The 14146-nt window shown below is 45.7% G+C and overlaps 1 pseudogene; it reads right to left on the bottom strand.

Annotated features, from left to right (window-relative positions):
* The window catches only part of LOC141574814 (trafficking protein particle complex subunit 9-like), a 58507-nt pseudogene extending 45303 nt beyond the window's left edge, over positions 1 to 13204 (bottom strand).
* Between the last annotated feature and the right edge of the window lie 942 nt (positions 13205 to 14146).

Here is a 14146-nt window from a genome sequence, read left to right as displayed (position 1 = left end):
ATTGTTTGCACAGCAAGTCTGAAATGTTCACAGCGAGATGACAGAATAAAACTAAGATATAAGCAGAATAATTTTTCCAGGTAGCCAGACATAATGGAGACTGCTATTCTGAAGCATTAAGCAAAGAAATCAAAATAAAATAACGTTGTTTAAGCCTTCTTTAACAAACAGGAAAATTAAGATGGTAAGAAGGTGCAACAGCGCCATCTATGGCTAAAAAGACCTTCCAGGTTGCCGGGAAACATGCAACACAAAATTGCCTGTAGGATGAGAAATGAGAATCAGATAACTAAAAGCTTATGTAGCACATACTGCACTTTGTTTCGGGGTAAGGGAGGGGTATTCAGTATTTAATCTGATAATGCTGATACTCCTGAATATAAACAAAAGACATAGGCTTATGGAAACTCATCTTAGAGGAGGAAAGAAACCAGTCCAGCCTCTTCAGTTTACAGGAGGGGAGACTGAGACCTGGGATGTGTCCTCCTGGCAATCAGCAGCAAAGCTCTCCTAGGCCTCATGTCTTGCACTGTAGCAAAAACCAACAGATGTTTACTAGGCCTATATTCATAAAAGTAACGTCTGTATTTTTCCAACAGTAGGTAATCTAAGTATCTTGCAAAATACTTCTCAAAGAGCCAGGAAATCGTAAAAGTTTGTTGAAATACAAAAACATTTATTTACATATTAAAATAGCATGAGATTTATTCTATTAAAAAGTTACGTGTCAAATCAATGTTTTGATATTTTAAACCTGTTAAAAGTGCAGAAAAAAAAAATCAAAATTTTCTTTAATCACAAAAGAGAGAAGATTATTCCCTGAAAAAGATAAATGTGGATTTTTCTAAACTTAATGGATCTGGTCAGAATTTAAATGTCTGAGTGGATGTTACAAGGCAACATGAATTCTGAGTTGTAACAATACACATTCTGTGTAAATAATCTTCAAGGTCGTCTGCTTAAGGCAATTTAACTAGTCCCTGTCTCACTAGAATGATACAGATTTCATTAAAACTTCATAGTGCACTAAAAAAAATAAATGAATCCTTGTTACTTTAAGCCATATTCATATATATCATATATATACATATTGAATATGCATCAGAAATAAGCCACCCCCTTTAGTATTCAGAGTTGATCCTTCTAAAATACCTGTCATTGTGACAGCACATTTTTATTAAGCACCTCTTGGGTGCTTTGTATACAAGGCGTCTAACTCTCACAGTTAGACAAGGAAAATGATATTACTCAAATTTCACAAATGAGGAAATGTACTTAAGCCATAAAAACAACTTACCTATTCATCATCAGGAAAGAAAAGAGTAATGATTTTACTTACAATATTCACTGACAATCTTTTCTTCCATACTAAGACTACATAAAACCAATTCAGTCTAAGTATTTCTGTCAATAAGTTCCACTAGAGAAAAGCAAGTAACATCACCAGCAATGTTTGGACTTTCAAAGTCCACTTCTCTTTTGCACTATAATTATTTTTAATGTTTTGTTTTTAGTGCTCACAAGAGCACTAAAATTAAAAAAAAAAACTAACTTTTTAAGTCATTACCTGAGAATAAAACTTTTGTAAAAATGTACAATTTTAATTTATGCCACTCTGCCTCACATTCTCACTGGTGTCTCTCCTTTGAAGTCCTCATCCGGCTGAGACCGCTAAAATTGGCCATTTATGGAGTCACAGGATTTCGGGAAACCACTCAATGGGAGGCTGATTAGAGGAGCAATTAAAAATGCATCCTTTGCAGCCTGGGTTCCAGCACCGAGCTAGCCACTGCTAGCTGTGTGTAATTTGGGACAAGCTGCTCCATCTCTCAATCCCTCAGCTGCAAAAAAGGAGACAATAATACCTACCGTCAAACACCTGCTATGAAGTAAAACATGAGGAAAGCATTTTAGCCTTAGGTTGGTGTCCACTCAGAGCGAGTTTGGTCATTATGATGATGAGGATGGGTGTTAATAAATTAAGCTAGACCAGAAAGTAGAGATCACCATATAAGAGAAACATTTAAGTCAATGAGCATTTCCTTTTGGATGGATTGCAGAATATTCTATTGATTTTTTTTAATAAACCAAGATTTGTCCATTAATAATACATTTACAGGTTCATGGACAAGTCTCCAGAAAAAGAATTAGAGGCCTCTAAACTCTGAATACTAAGAAAGTAAAGTTTAAAAAGAATTATGGGGGAGATTATACCTCATTTGGGAGAGTATGTGCTTAGCATGTATGCGGCCCTCAGTTCAGTCCCCAGTAACTCCATTTAAAAACTTTTTTTTTAAGAAATGGAGAATTAAAGCAAAAAGATGGAGGAATACAGAATTTTTTTAGAGACTCAACTCAGACTTTTGATGGGGAGTAAAACATCCATTTCTCAGAGGAAATCTTGAAAACTATGTAAACTGGATCTGAGATGTCTAGTCTTTTAACATTATTCAAGAATTCGTATTACCAAGTCTTAAAACTACCTGATAACCCACAGTGGTGATAGTGATCGTAACAGCTGCCAACACGGATCGAGCTCTGGCTAGGAATGCTCTGTTCTGACATCTCTGCCCCTGTGGCCTCACCAGGCTGAGAGCACTAACTTCGGTCATTCATGAGCATCTCATGTAAGTCCTCAATTTGTGCTTCTCACTCCCCCCTCACCAGGCCCTCTGAGGGAAGCACTGTTATCATCTTCCCCACCCGCAGTTAAGGCCACGGGCACAGAGACTAAACCCGATCCAGGTCACACTGGCATTAAAGGACGTCTGTATTTCTGCTGTTTTACTTTTTACAAAGGAATCTGAGATATCAATTCAAGGGAGACTGTTAAATAATAAAGTCTGTCTGGTCTCCACTTCAAAGAGCAGATACTATAAATTCCTGATGTAGGATGAGGCTGCCGCCACAAACTGACTCAGCTTGAAATTAATATCCAAGATGAAGCAGCGAATACACGTAAATATTCACGATTGTCAACTCTGCTCACGGGTCTGGGCCCTTCACTGCCTGAATGGCGGTGAAATCCCCACCCATGTCAGGGAGGGAAGCGCGGCTCTTCCAGGTCGCACCCAGGCTTCACGGGCTATTTCCCCCCACAGACTGTCGTCAACGATTAAAAAGCTCTCAAGATTTTTACACCAGGCAAAACTGAAAGACATTTCTGCAGATGGAGCACTTTCTCAGGCTTAAACCTTTTTTGCCTACACTCAGCAAGGGGGAGAAAAGAAACATGACTCTGCAAAGTCTCTGAGCCTCACCACTCACAGGAGCAGAACTGACTCAGCACAAGATGACTGTTCACATTGCAGGGTGAGAACAAAATAAAGCCACCCCAACCACAGGCACTCCCAGAGACAGCGCTCAGCAGTCTTCTGCACACTCACGGTTGTGCAGCCCTCACCACCATCTATTTCCAGAACACTCCATCATCCCACAAGAAACCCCCTGTCACTATCAGTCATTCCCTAATCCCCCTCCACCCAGCCCCTTGCAACCATCACCTGCTCTCTGCCCCTGCATTTGCCTATTCTGCACAGTTCAGATCACTGAAGTCAACAATATGTGGCCGTTTGTGTCTGGTTCCTTTCACTTAACATGCTGTTATCAAGGCTTGTCCATGTTGAAGTGGTATCAGCATCTCTCTTTTTTTTTTTTTTGAAAACGTTAAAGTTTATTAGAAGGTGGTAAGTACTATCAAAAATAGTAGAGAGGAGCATAAAGGGTGGGGATTCAAAGGGAAAAGGGCGGGTTGAGTAATCAGGGTGGACTTCCCAGAACAGGTGGCCTTTTTCATCTTCCCCTTTATTTTTTTTCCTTTTTATTCACCCTTACGTATGAATAATGTTCCACTACATGGAGATACTACATTCAGTTCATCCATTCAGCAGCTATGTATGGACGACGTCCAGAAGAATGAGTGTAAGAGGTGACTAGCAGGGATGGCATTTAAGCAAAGGGCAAGATATGCTTTAAAAAAAAGCCAACAAACAGAGGCACAAGGAAATTCAGTCCGTTTCTGAGCAAAGTGCATGCTTGCTTCAGCAGGACTACCGTGCTGGGGTGGGGAGGATATTGGCAGGAATCACGGGGAGGGAGTCACCTGAGAAGACTCCCCACCGAAATCAGCTCAGCCAATTCTCCTCCCTCATGTTTCTAGGTTTCTCTTATTTCATGTAATAGCACTTTAACTACACATCTGATCATCTGCATCAGGCCACCTTACCTCGAAGCCACAGAAAATCATTCACTGACTGGAGCAGCTCCAGGACAAAACTGTGATGGACCAGGGAGTCCTGCAGCATCCCAGCCTGCAGGCACAAACCCCACATGTGCCTTGGTGATGTCCGGAAAATAAAATGCATGGAAATATCTCACTGCTGGTGCACGACATCTGCCCCCAAATTGCCCCAAAATCATGCTGGCAAAGCACTACTCAACCCTCTCACTACAAAAAAAAAAAAAGCTAAGAAGGCAAATTTAGGCTCTGCCATTGAAAACCAGCAACCATAACTGCCAGTATCTGAGCTGGAATGCTCCTGACTTCAAAAACCACTGCGCACTTACTTTTCAAACCGGAAAGCATATATGTATCCCACGTAGATGATATTACAGTAGGATTTTTATTTTCGAAATTTCCAGTTCAACATTAGCACAAGAAAGATTATGTTTCAGCTTTTAAAAAACTCAATTATCTTCCACTTTCTTAATTTTGAACCTATTATTATTTTATAAATGGAGCTATGCTGCATATTATAAACCAAGTGTTTGGCTTCTGCAAACAAGACCTTTATGACCTCACTATTTCAGAGCAAACTTTAATGATGTTTTGAGAGGTGGGGCCTGGGGCGCTCACTAGCAGCTCTTTAAATACTGACAAGGATGTGCTATTAAGTAATGCAAAGGCTCTAAGTCCACATTAACTAGGAAACCAAAGAAACTACACCAAAGACTTACTTTATCATTTTTAAATATTCCTATTTTTTGAATATTAAAGTTCTTAAAAGATAAGATTTTTTTGAGAAAGACAACAGCTGTATTAAATTTCCTCTCACCAAGAAAGCAATCTTTATCAAGAGTAAAAACCCCTATGGAAATTCAAAAGACAGGACGTTTCTAGCTAAGTGAACATGCAGATCTGAACACAAACATAAATCCTATCAGATCTCACTCGAACGAGCTCAACAAAGTCCTGGGTTACCCTGGAACTTAGCTCTTCTCTTGCAAATGTTGGCTAAGCTAAGATCATCACACAAGGCAGGGAAGAAGAGAAGAGGAAAGTCCACCTGGCGGCCTCCATCTGTTTTCTTCAAGCCAAAAAGCGCCTCAAGGGAGGCCCAGCAAACAAGCCATCTCCATAAGAAAATCCGGCATCCACACTGCCCCTGCCGTCCCCAAGCAGCCCCGACGCTCCTCTCCCACTTGTGGCCTCCCAGCCTGTGAATGGTCTTCTAATGTCACTCCCCAGTTGGTGGCACCCTCCCCCTCTTCCCCGCTACACACACACACACACACACACACACACACACACACACACACACACACACAGATGCGCGGAGCCAAGGCAGCCTTCCCAAAGCTTAAATTTGATTACATCACCCCACTTCAAACCCTTCAGAGGCTCCCTGGTAGAGTTCTAGCCACACCCCCGACCCTGCTCGCCCATCCTTACATCAGTACCCAGGTCCCCAGTGACCTCAGGGGCCCCCTGACCTGCTCCTACTTCCCACTTGCCTCCAGGCTCATTTTGACTGTTTCTCAAGGAAGCCTTCCCTCCCTCCAACCTCCGCAATTTGTTCCTCTGTTCCTGGAACATTCTAGGCTAAGTCAACTTCTGACACTGCTAAGCTCCCAAGGAGCATTTTGCTTACTAATGTGGGTCCAACCTCTCTCCCCTAGACACTCAGAAGTGTGCATGTTATGAATAAATGAATGATGGGGTGGGTCTCAAAGGGACAGCCAGACCTGCTCTCGCCCGTCCCGACCTTTCTTACTGTAGAATATCAGAAGCAAAACCAGAATTACCTTTCCTGAGGGTCACTTCCTGCTGACACCATTCACTGCCTCCTGTGTCAGTTCTAGTAAAACCCAAGCTCTTCGAAAGCCCTCCACCCAAGGCACTCTCCAGTGTCCTCCCCAGCAGGGGCACCCACCACCCTGGACCACACATGGCACTCTCCCCGAGTCCCCACCGCACAAGCCTCCAGGCCTCTACCCGGGTTGCTCTGCCACATGAGCCACAGTCTTCACGCTTTCTACTGGCTGACCCTTACTCTGTCTTCACAACTGAATGTAGAGCCCATTTCTACCAGGAAGCCCTCTCTGATAATATCCTTTAGGTCTTGGCAGGGCTCCCTCTATAGCAGCACTGCATGGTGACCAACTGGGTGTTTGCTTGCTCCTTTGGGACCACGACCTATTTGGGGCCACGTGGGAAGGAGTGAGAGATTACAAGAGGGGTGGGAGAAGCAAAAAGCAAAAATCACAGCTGAAGTCCCAAATTCAAGGATTCTTTCTCAGAAAAAGAATAAAATATTTCACACGTGTGCAATTTGGCTACTATTTTTGTGGCTTGCGGAAAGCAAGGGCTTGGTGTTCTAGTCCAAAACCCAGGTTACATGCAAAGAAATGTATATATTCATATCCAAAGGAAGCCAGAGCTGCTCAACAACAGTTTGCAGTTAGAATTGAAAGGAATTTTGATAAAGGCAATCTCTCTCTATCTCTTCTTTTTTTTCTGGCATCATATAATTTTAGAAGTATTTGCGTGACTAAGAGATGGCTACAGCCCGTGATTCTGCACTGGAGAGTTTGGGCTGAGGAAGCCCAGATTACATTCACTGTGTAAATGCAATCACACCAACACACTGACAAGCGCCCTTGTGGAGGAGCTGATGTTCCAAAGCAGGCAAACTTACACAGTAAGAAAACTCTCAAAAAAAGTAAGAAATTCAATGTTCTGTACTCAATTTCATTAGCTATATGGGCCATTACCTGATAGTATATCTTGTCTAATGAAACCCAAAAATAAATTGTCACTTCTATTTTCTTCATCTGACTGTTTTATGGTAAATTTGGATATCAAACCCACAATCCATACGGACAGCTCAGGCCTATGCTGCAGCACAGTTACATCCCGTAGAAGAAAGGGTATCAAGGGAGAACTGGAGAGTTTCCCTTCAGAAGCTGCTAAGTCTGGTTTTGCACCTGTACGTCATTTGCAACCACGTCATCGTCAAAGGAGTAAGACCTAACCTCTGTGGGGCGTAAAGCACTGCGGTGCTTCAGAACAATCAAAGAACACTGAGCTTTGTGAATCAGTCATGAGGCACTTAAATCGTACTTTTTCTGAAAGGCCCCAAAACTGACCCACTTCACCATTTCACGTACAACAGGGAGGTACAGCAATTAGTAGAGAAAACACGCCCTTGAAGTCTGACAAGACCCTACTTGAATCCTGTTACAGCATTTACTACCCTCTAAACGGACCAATACCTTAACCCCTCTGAGAAGGCTTGCCAATACGCAAAAGGGGGCTGCCACCGCCCACCTGGGAGGCATGGATGTGAATGCAACACGCAAGTAGGGCGGCCGACTGGTACCTGACACGGTCCCTGGCTAGTTTCCCTCCGCTGCCTTTGTCCTCCTTTAAACTTGTGCTGTTTCCCCGGTACCAAATGCCCGGAATAGACTGCCCGAATATTCTGTGTATCCCTGGATACATGCCTTAACCTTAGGAGGCCAGAAAAACAACTGCCTCCTCCCCAGTCACTATCAATATTCTTAACAGTCTGGATTTTTTTAACCTCTATTTTGCAGGAAGACTATTCCAGAATTTTTCAAGCACCATTCTCCAGGTTGGCTCCTCTCCAAGCGCCCAACCCTTCTCACCTCAGATCCTCTGTCTGCCTTCTGTTCATTGGAAAGTGAGACAGGAAGAGCGAGGACTCCCTAGGCCTCCTTCCCTCCCTGACATGTTAGTGTGACTACCTTCAACACACACCCCACTCCAACTCCAGCTTCTGAGGAGTCTACCCTCCCGGACCCTGCAGACTCTGCAACTTCCCAAGACACACACTTGGCCACGACCCTCCCTTCAGATTTCTTCCTGGTTGGCCCTGCCCAACCCCCGGCCCCTTAAGGATAAATGACATTGCCCTGAAAATAACAAACGCCGCTGACTGACACACCAAAGCTACATGGTCTGGGTTTTCCTCCAACCCAGGCACAGCCTGCCCCCCCTCAGCCTCAGTCTGCACTTCTCAAGATGAGCTAATTCACATGCAAGGCTGTGAACACCAGCTAAGAATGACGACTCCCAACGTGTATCTCTAGTCCGGCTCCTTCAACTCAGCCCCAGGCTCATAGACCCGAGTGCCTCTTTGAAGTCCTAACTTGGATGAAAAATGGCATCTTAAAAATGCCTCATGTCCACCATTTACTCTGGAATTCAATTTCTGGCAGGTACCTCCCATGCTCCCCATTTTAGTAACAGACCCAGCACTCACCTAGGTGTTTGAAGTCACATTCAATTTCCCCTGTTCCCTCCCTCCAGCCATGGCCTGGAATATTAGTCCTGTCATTTCCGTCACTAAGCCCATCTCAAGTCTGGTTCTGCAGGGAACACGGCTGGATCCCCACAAGCTCACAGCAAGGTGCACTGAGTCACAGTCCTCCGAAGGGTGCTTCCTGGAGGGGGAGGCATCACCTGATGCCGGTCACCTCAGAAGGCACTGGATTCTCACAAAGGAGGCCCTGGAGAAGGGACTCAAATTTCTCCCATGATCTGAGCTTTGAAGGTCCCGAGGTCTGGGGGAGCTCCTAATAAGCAGACACACTTGCCAGTGAGCAGATGAGGATGGAGGATCCCAAGCAAGGCTGTCCTCACTCTGACCCCTGGGCCCTTGGGAGCCACGGGGAAGGCCTGTGTCCAGGGCACAGCCCACCCATCACAGATCCCAGGCTGCATTTGCCAACACGGACAGCCTAGACTCCTTCTATTTGCGACACTTACTTCTGTTCTGTTCCCCCCAGAATGTGATGGACTCTTTCAGAAAGTCTGGCCTGTCTCAAGCGAGACCAAGTCAGTGAAGGGTGAAGTGTCCACATTTGGAGCAGAGCATGAAAGGAGAAACAAGGCCTCATGATCAGCATGATGGTGGTGGCCAAACTCTTCCCCCAGGTGAGATGAACAAGGGTGGGGGTGAGAATCCAAGGTGTTAGATCGGCCAAACCATCTTCCTTCATGGCTGACTGGGGATTGGAGACTCACTACCGCAAACTAACGACACGGCCGTCAGTGGTGGACGTCAGCTGCAACAAACACGGAGTCAGTTCTTTAATGCCAACATGGGTTAAAAGTAAAAGCCGGTGCAGGGAGGCCTGCACGGCTGCTGAGGCAAACCACAGACCCGGCTCTGAATGCCCACTGACTGGAGCAGAGAGGAAGCTACGGTCCCTTTAACAGTCCCTGTGTCCACCAGATCCATGTGAGCCAGCTACTTAGGAGAAGGCCATGTTTTCCTGATACTCAGAAAAACCAGCCTCATAAAGGGAACAAAAGAGTGGCGTAGATTTTAGACCCACTTCTGCCCCTTTATGAAGACAAAGTAAAGTAAATGGCATGGGGAAGTTGAATGCAAAAAAAATAAATAAATAAATAAATAACCAAACGGTGACTGATTCCTCCAACAGCGTCCCCTGCAGCTGCTCACCCCCGAGCCTGCCACTTCCTCACCAGTGACCGCCAGTCAGGAAGCGCCGTCACGCACGTCACACAGAGACAGCCAGGAACCGCGTGCTGAGCACGTTTGTGTAAAAGCAGGAACCGAGCAAGATGCTGCAGACTTTGACTTGACAAGTTTAAATACTCCATGAAAAGAATCCCTCAACGGCCGCCTAAATCAATTCTCATCTCACTTCTTCAAAACAATCAAACTAATTGAATAAGGGTGCATTTGTCACCAAATATAAGGAGGACCAAACAGGTTCCTCAAAGCAAAGATTTTAACAGGTATCAAACACCAGTGGGTGATGTGCTAACAAAGCAAATATTCCAAAAAATTAGAAAATAACAAGATGACTAGGATAATGCATGGATCAAGGCAGCTGAAAAGTTTCTGCTTTTTAAAGTGATGGAGACAGCATGGAGGGCGATCTAGCTATTTCCAGTGCAGGATATGCACAGCCACCTTTTCAGACGCAACTGTGCGGTACAAGAGAAAAAAGAATAAAGAAAAAGGAAAAGAGGAACAAGAGAAAATTAGAAACACACAAGAACAAAAATGACTTTGACAGCATGTACAAGAATTTACGTGAATGTGTGAGGCCAGGGACGCGGGGACGGTGAGACCCACCCTCACCTCCTGCTCCAGGGAAGGCAGGGGCCTGAGGGGAGCGACGCTGCTTGGGGACCCCAACGTGGTCAGCGCCCCTAACCAAAACTCCACATACATGCGTCTAGGCAGCTTTTGAGCCACAAAATGTGGTCACATTACAGGCTGGACAGTTTTACTCACTCCCAACGTGAGTAGCAGGAGAGAATTAGTCTCTGCTCCTGCACCAAAGCATTGTTTTAAAAATTAATGACTGTGGAATAGTAAAAGCAACAATGGAGTAAAAGTGACTGGAGGAGAACGTGCTTGACCCGAGCTCACTGGCCGTGTTATCTCACTGACGTTCAGATGCTGGCTGAGCCCTTATGGTACCAAAACACACAGATCCACCAGGAGGGAGTTTAATGTGCTGCTGTATTTTGATGCCGAGAGCCATGCCTGGTACACGAGGTTCTGGGTAAACAATGGTGACAGAGTCAACACTATGGGCTAAGCACACATCCATCTACTCCGCCAAGTCCCAAGGGCAGACTTCAAAAGGCAAAAACAAGCTAGCATTCTCTGGTGGGTCTGCAGACTCAGAACCAAGCAGTTGCTGAGCAAAAATGTCACCAGTGCCTCCTATGACAAAAGAGGAGGCACTGGCCATGGGACTCGGGCAGGGCTCCAGGCTTCCACTGCTCACCCACCAGTCTGTCCGGGGGGAGAAGGTGGTCCCTGCTTACATTGCACCGATGCAACTACCTTGACTAACGCCTGGGGGCTCAGCAGGAGGTGACAGGTGAGGTGAACGAAGCCAGCCTCGGTGTAGCCTGGTGCTGGCAGCTGTGCCCACAGCAGTGCCCAAGCACCTAAACCTGCCACCTCATCCCCAAGGAGCAGAAGGGGGTGCGGGCATGTAGATCACAGGGCCCTGTGAGGACAAATACAGATCATGGCCACTACATATCTCACCCCTTACTAAAGCCATAGAGGTATGTCCGGGAGGAACAGAAAATTCATCCAGAGCCCACCAGGCACCACACGCAGGTGGGACTCGGGCCCCCTGTGCCTCTCACTCACAGGGCTGGTTTGGACTTTCTTTTTATCAATTCTCTGGCATCTTCTCCAACTTACCAACAACCAGAAAGTAGGATTTGATCTTAGGTAAGTTCAAGAATCACAGAGCACTGCCTCCACAGCGGGCCCGGCAGCACATGACAAGTCCTCCGACCGTCACCTGTGGTACCGCCATGAGCGCCCTCCAGACTCAAGGCCCGAGGACATAGGCCTTGGGGGCACAGCTTCCCTCACTCTCCCCAGCAAAGGGGGACCACCTCTGGGCAAAGGCATCTCACCTCTTCTGCCCGAGGGAAAGCATGATAGATATACGGGGAAACAGAGCGGAAGGTGGGGGGGGTAGTAAGCCCAGGATAGCTCGTCTGCACTTCCAAGGCAAAAGTGGGGCCGTTGACTTAATTACACGGACAAAGTGAGGATGAATCTTTCCCTGCTTTGTCTCATACTCCGTGATACGCCTTTCCCTGCATAAGGAGTTCATTCTGATTTCCCTGGATGTGTTTCTGATGTCCTAACTTAGCATGCTGGCTGTCGGGGAGGAAGAGAGGGCCTGAACCCATCAGGTGCTGGGCCTGGGAGGCAGGAGACACTGGCTCCAGACACAGTTCAACCAGCGACTCGTTCTGCCTCTCGGGATTCAGCATCTCATCTATAAGCAAAGGGATGAGACTGTCCCAGGACAGGCTGCCCAAAAAAATTGAAATGAGAGCCATGTAAAGAAAGCTTCCCAGTTGCCACATTTAAAACGGTAAACAAAGAAACAATCAAACAAACAAAAAACAGATACTAGAAACTGATTTTAAGAACAGATCTTATTTAATCTGCTGTATGTAAAATACTATCATTTTGACATGTAATCAATATAGAAAGTAACAAGATAGTTTACATACTTTTTACTAGACAAGTCTCAGCGTCTGATGTGCATTTGACCTACAGCACATCTCAGCTCAGACCAGCCTCTTCCCAAGCGCTCATAGCATCAGTGGCTGTGGCTACTCTATTGGACAGCAACTCCACGGGTCCCACCAGGGATCTGGCTGAAAAGCGGGAGAAAGTCTCCACATTAACCCTAAAAGGATCTCTCTGAAACAAAGGCAGATTCACTTTTAAATGTCTGTAAACCGTCGGGCTGCACCTCCCTCCCCCTTGGCTACAAGACAGCACTCTTCCTTGCTGATCCCTTCCTGGATGTAGGGAAGGAACCCGGCACACAGCCAGGGTGGCCAGGCCTCCAGGTAGACTTACCTGCTGTCTGTGTCCAGTCCCATGAAGTCCTCCTTCTCAAACAAGATGCAGAGGAGGGGGATCCTTTCCCCAGACTTGTCGGGGTCCCATCCAGCCACTTGGACTTGAGCAAGATGAAGAGTGACTCAGTGAAGTCCTCGATCCTCTTCTCCACCACCCTGCAGTACTCGTAGTTTGAAGGCCACGTTGGTGCATGGCTGCTCGGCTACCTCCCCATGCAGCACAAAGACAAAGAGCTGAAAGTCATTAAGCGTGGTGCCATACAGCTCCTCTGACCATGGAGCTTCTCGAAGGCCTTGGCCGATAGGCAGTCGGTAATGGTGACAAGGCCCACGACCGTGCGGTGAGTCTGGAAGTCACTCCACCCATTCTCGAACGCATAGTGGTGCCTGTAGTGGATACAGAGTGCCTACTGGGAGCTGCACGGGCTGATCTGGCTCACCAAGGTGATTCGTTTATAGATGCAAAAGAAATTCTCCTCTGAAATGATCCCCACGGGTTGGACGACCATGGGGAGAGTCTCGTATTCCTCAGCACACTGCACGTAGTCAGGGATGCTCATGTTGCAGGCCCTGCCGAGAGGGGAGAGGAGATCGAGGTAAATATTTTGCTGTGGGCTTCAGGCGCCTCTGGGTTGCGGTGACCTGGTGTGTACCAGCCAGAAGGCAGGGGAAGCCCAAGCAAATCCAGGGGTACAGTTTGTCCTTCAGAGCCTGCACATGGCTACCGTAGCTCGGATCACTTTACCCAGCTTTTGGTCTAGGCTTCCTGCCCCTGCAGAGAAGGGTCATTTCTTGTTTTCTGTTTCAAAGCACCTAGCAAGGCCCTGATGCAAAGTCACTGCTCAAAAATGCGGAATAAAGAAATGAAAAAAGGAACTGCTTTCCGCAACCCCCTTCAGCAGAATATAAAGAAAAGGACAACAGTAGGAGCAAAAGATCTGGATTTCAATTCCAATTTATTTGAACCCCTAAGCTGCAGAATAATGGATAAGAAAACTTGCCTTGGGGAGGAGGGTACATTTCAGTGGTAGAGCACATGCTTATCATGTACGAGGTCCCAGTACCTCATTTTAATAAATGAAACAAATGAATAATCATAATTACCCTTCTCAAAAAATATTTTTTAATTCAAAATTCAAAAAACACCTTGCAATTGACACAACATTGTAAACTTGACTATACTTAAATTAAAAAAAAAAAATCCTTGCCTTACAAGAATATATCTGGATTACGGAAGTTTGCAAATGTAAAATGCCTAGGGTACCACCTGCATAAAGAGGGGGGACTGTACAAATTTACTATCCCTACTTTATGAGCTATATTTCCTTTGGGGGGTGTTATAAACTCTCAGAGCTAATTTTCTCAGATTAAAAAAAAACAAAACAATACTTGATTCTCAGTACTGCTGAAGAATCAGATAAGACTGTGAAAGCATCTGACCCACAGAGGTTACTCAATAAATGTTTGTTGAATGAATGAATAAACAAGCAAAGTGAATGCTGCTCC

This window comes from Camelus bactrianus, chromosome 23 (genome assembly GCF_048773025.1).
Source record: "Camelus bactrianus isolate YW-2024 breed Bactrian camel chromosome 23, ASM4877302v1, whole genome shotgun sequence".
In the NCBI taxonomy this organism is placed as follows: domain Eukaryota; kingdom Metazoa; phylum Chordata; class Mammalia; order Artiodactyla; family Camelidae; genus Camelus; species Camelus bactrianus.
The sequence above is the reverse complement of the archived record's forward strand: the minus strand, read 5'-3'. Positions and strand labels throughout refer to the sequence as shown.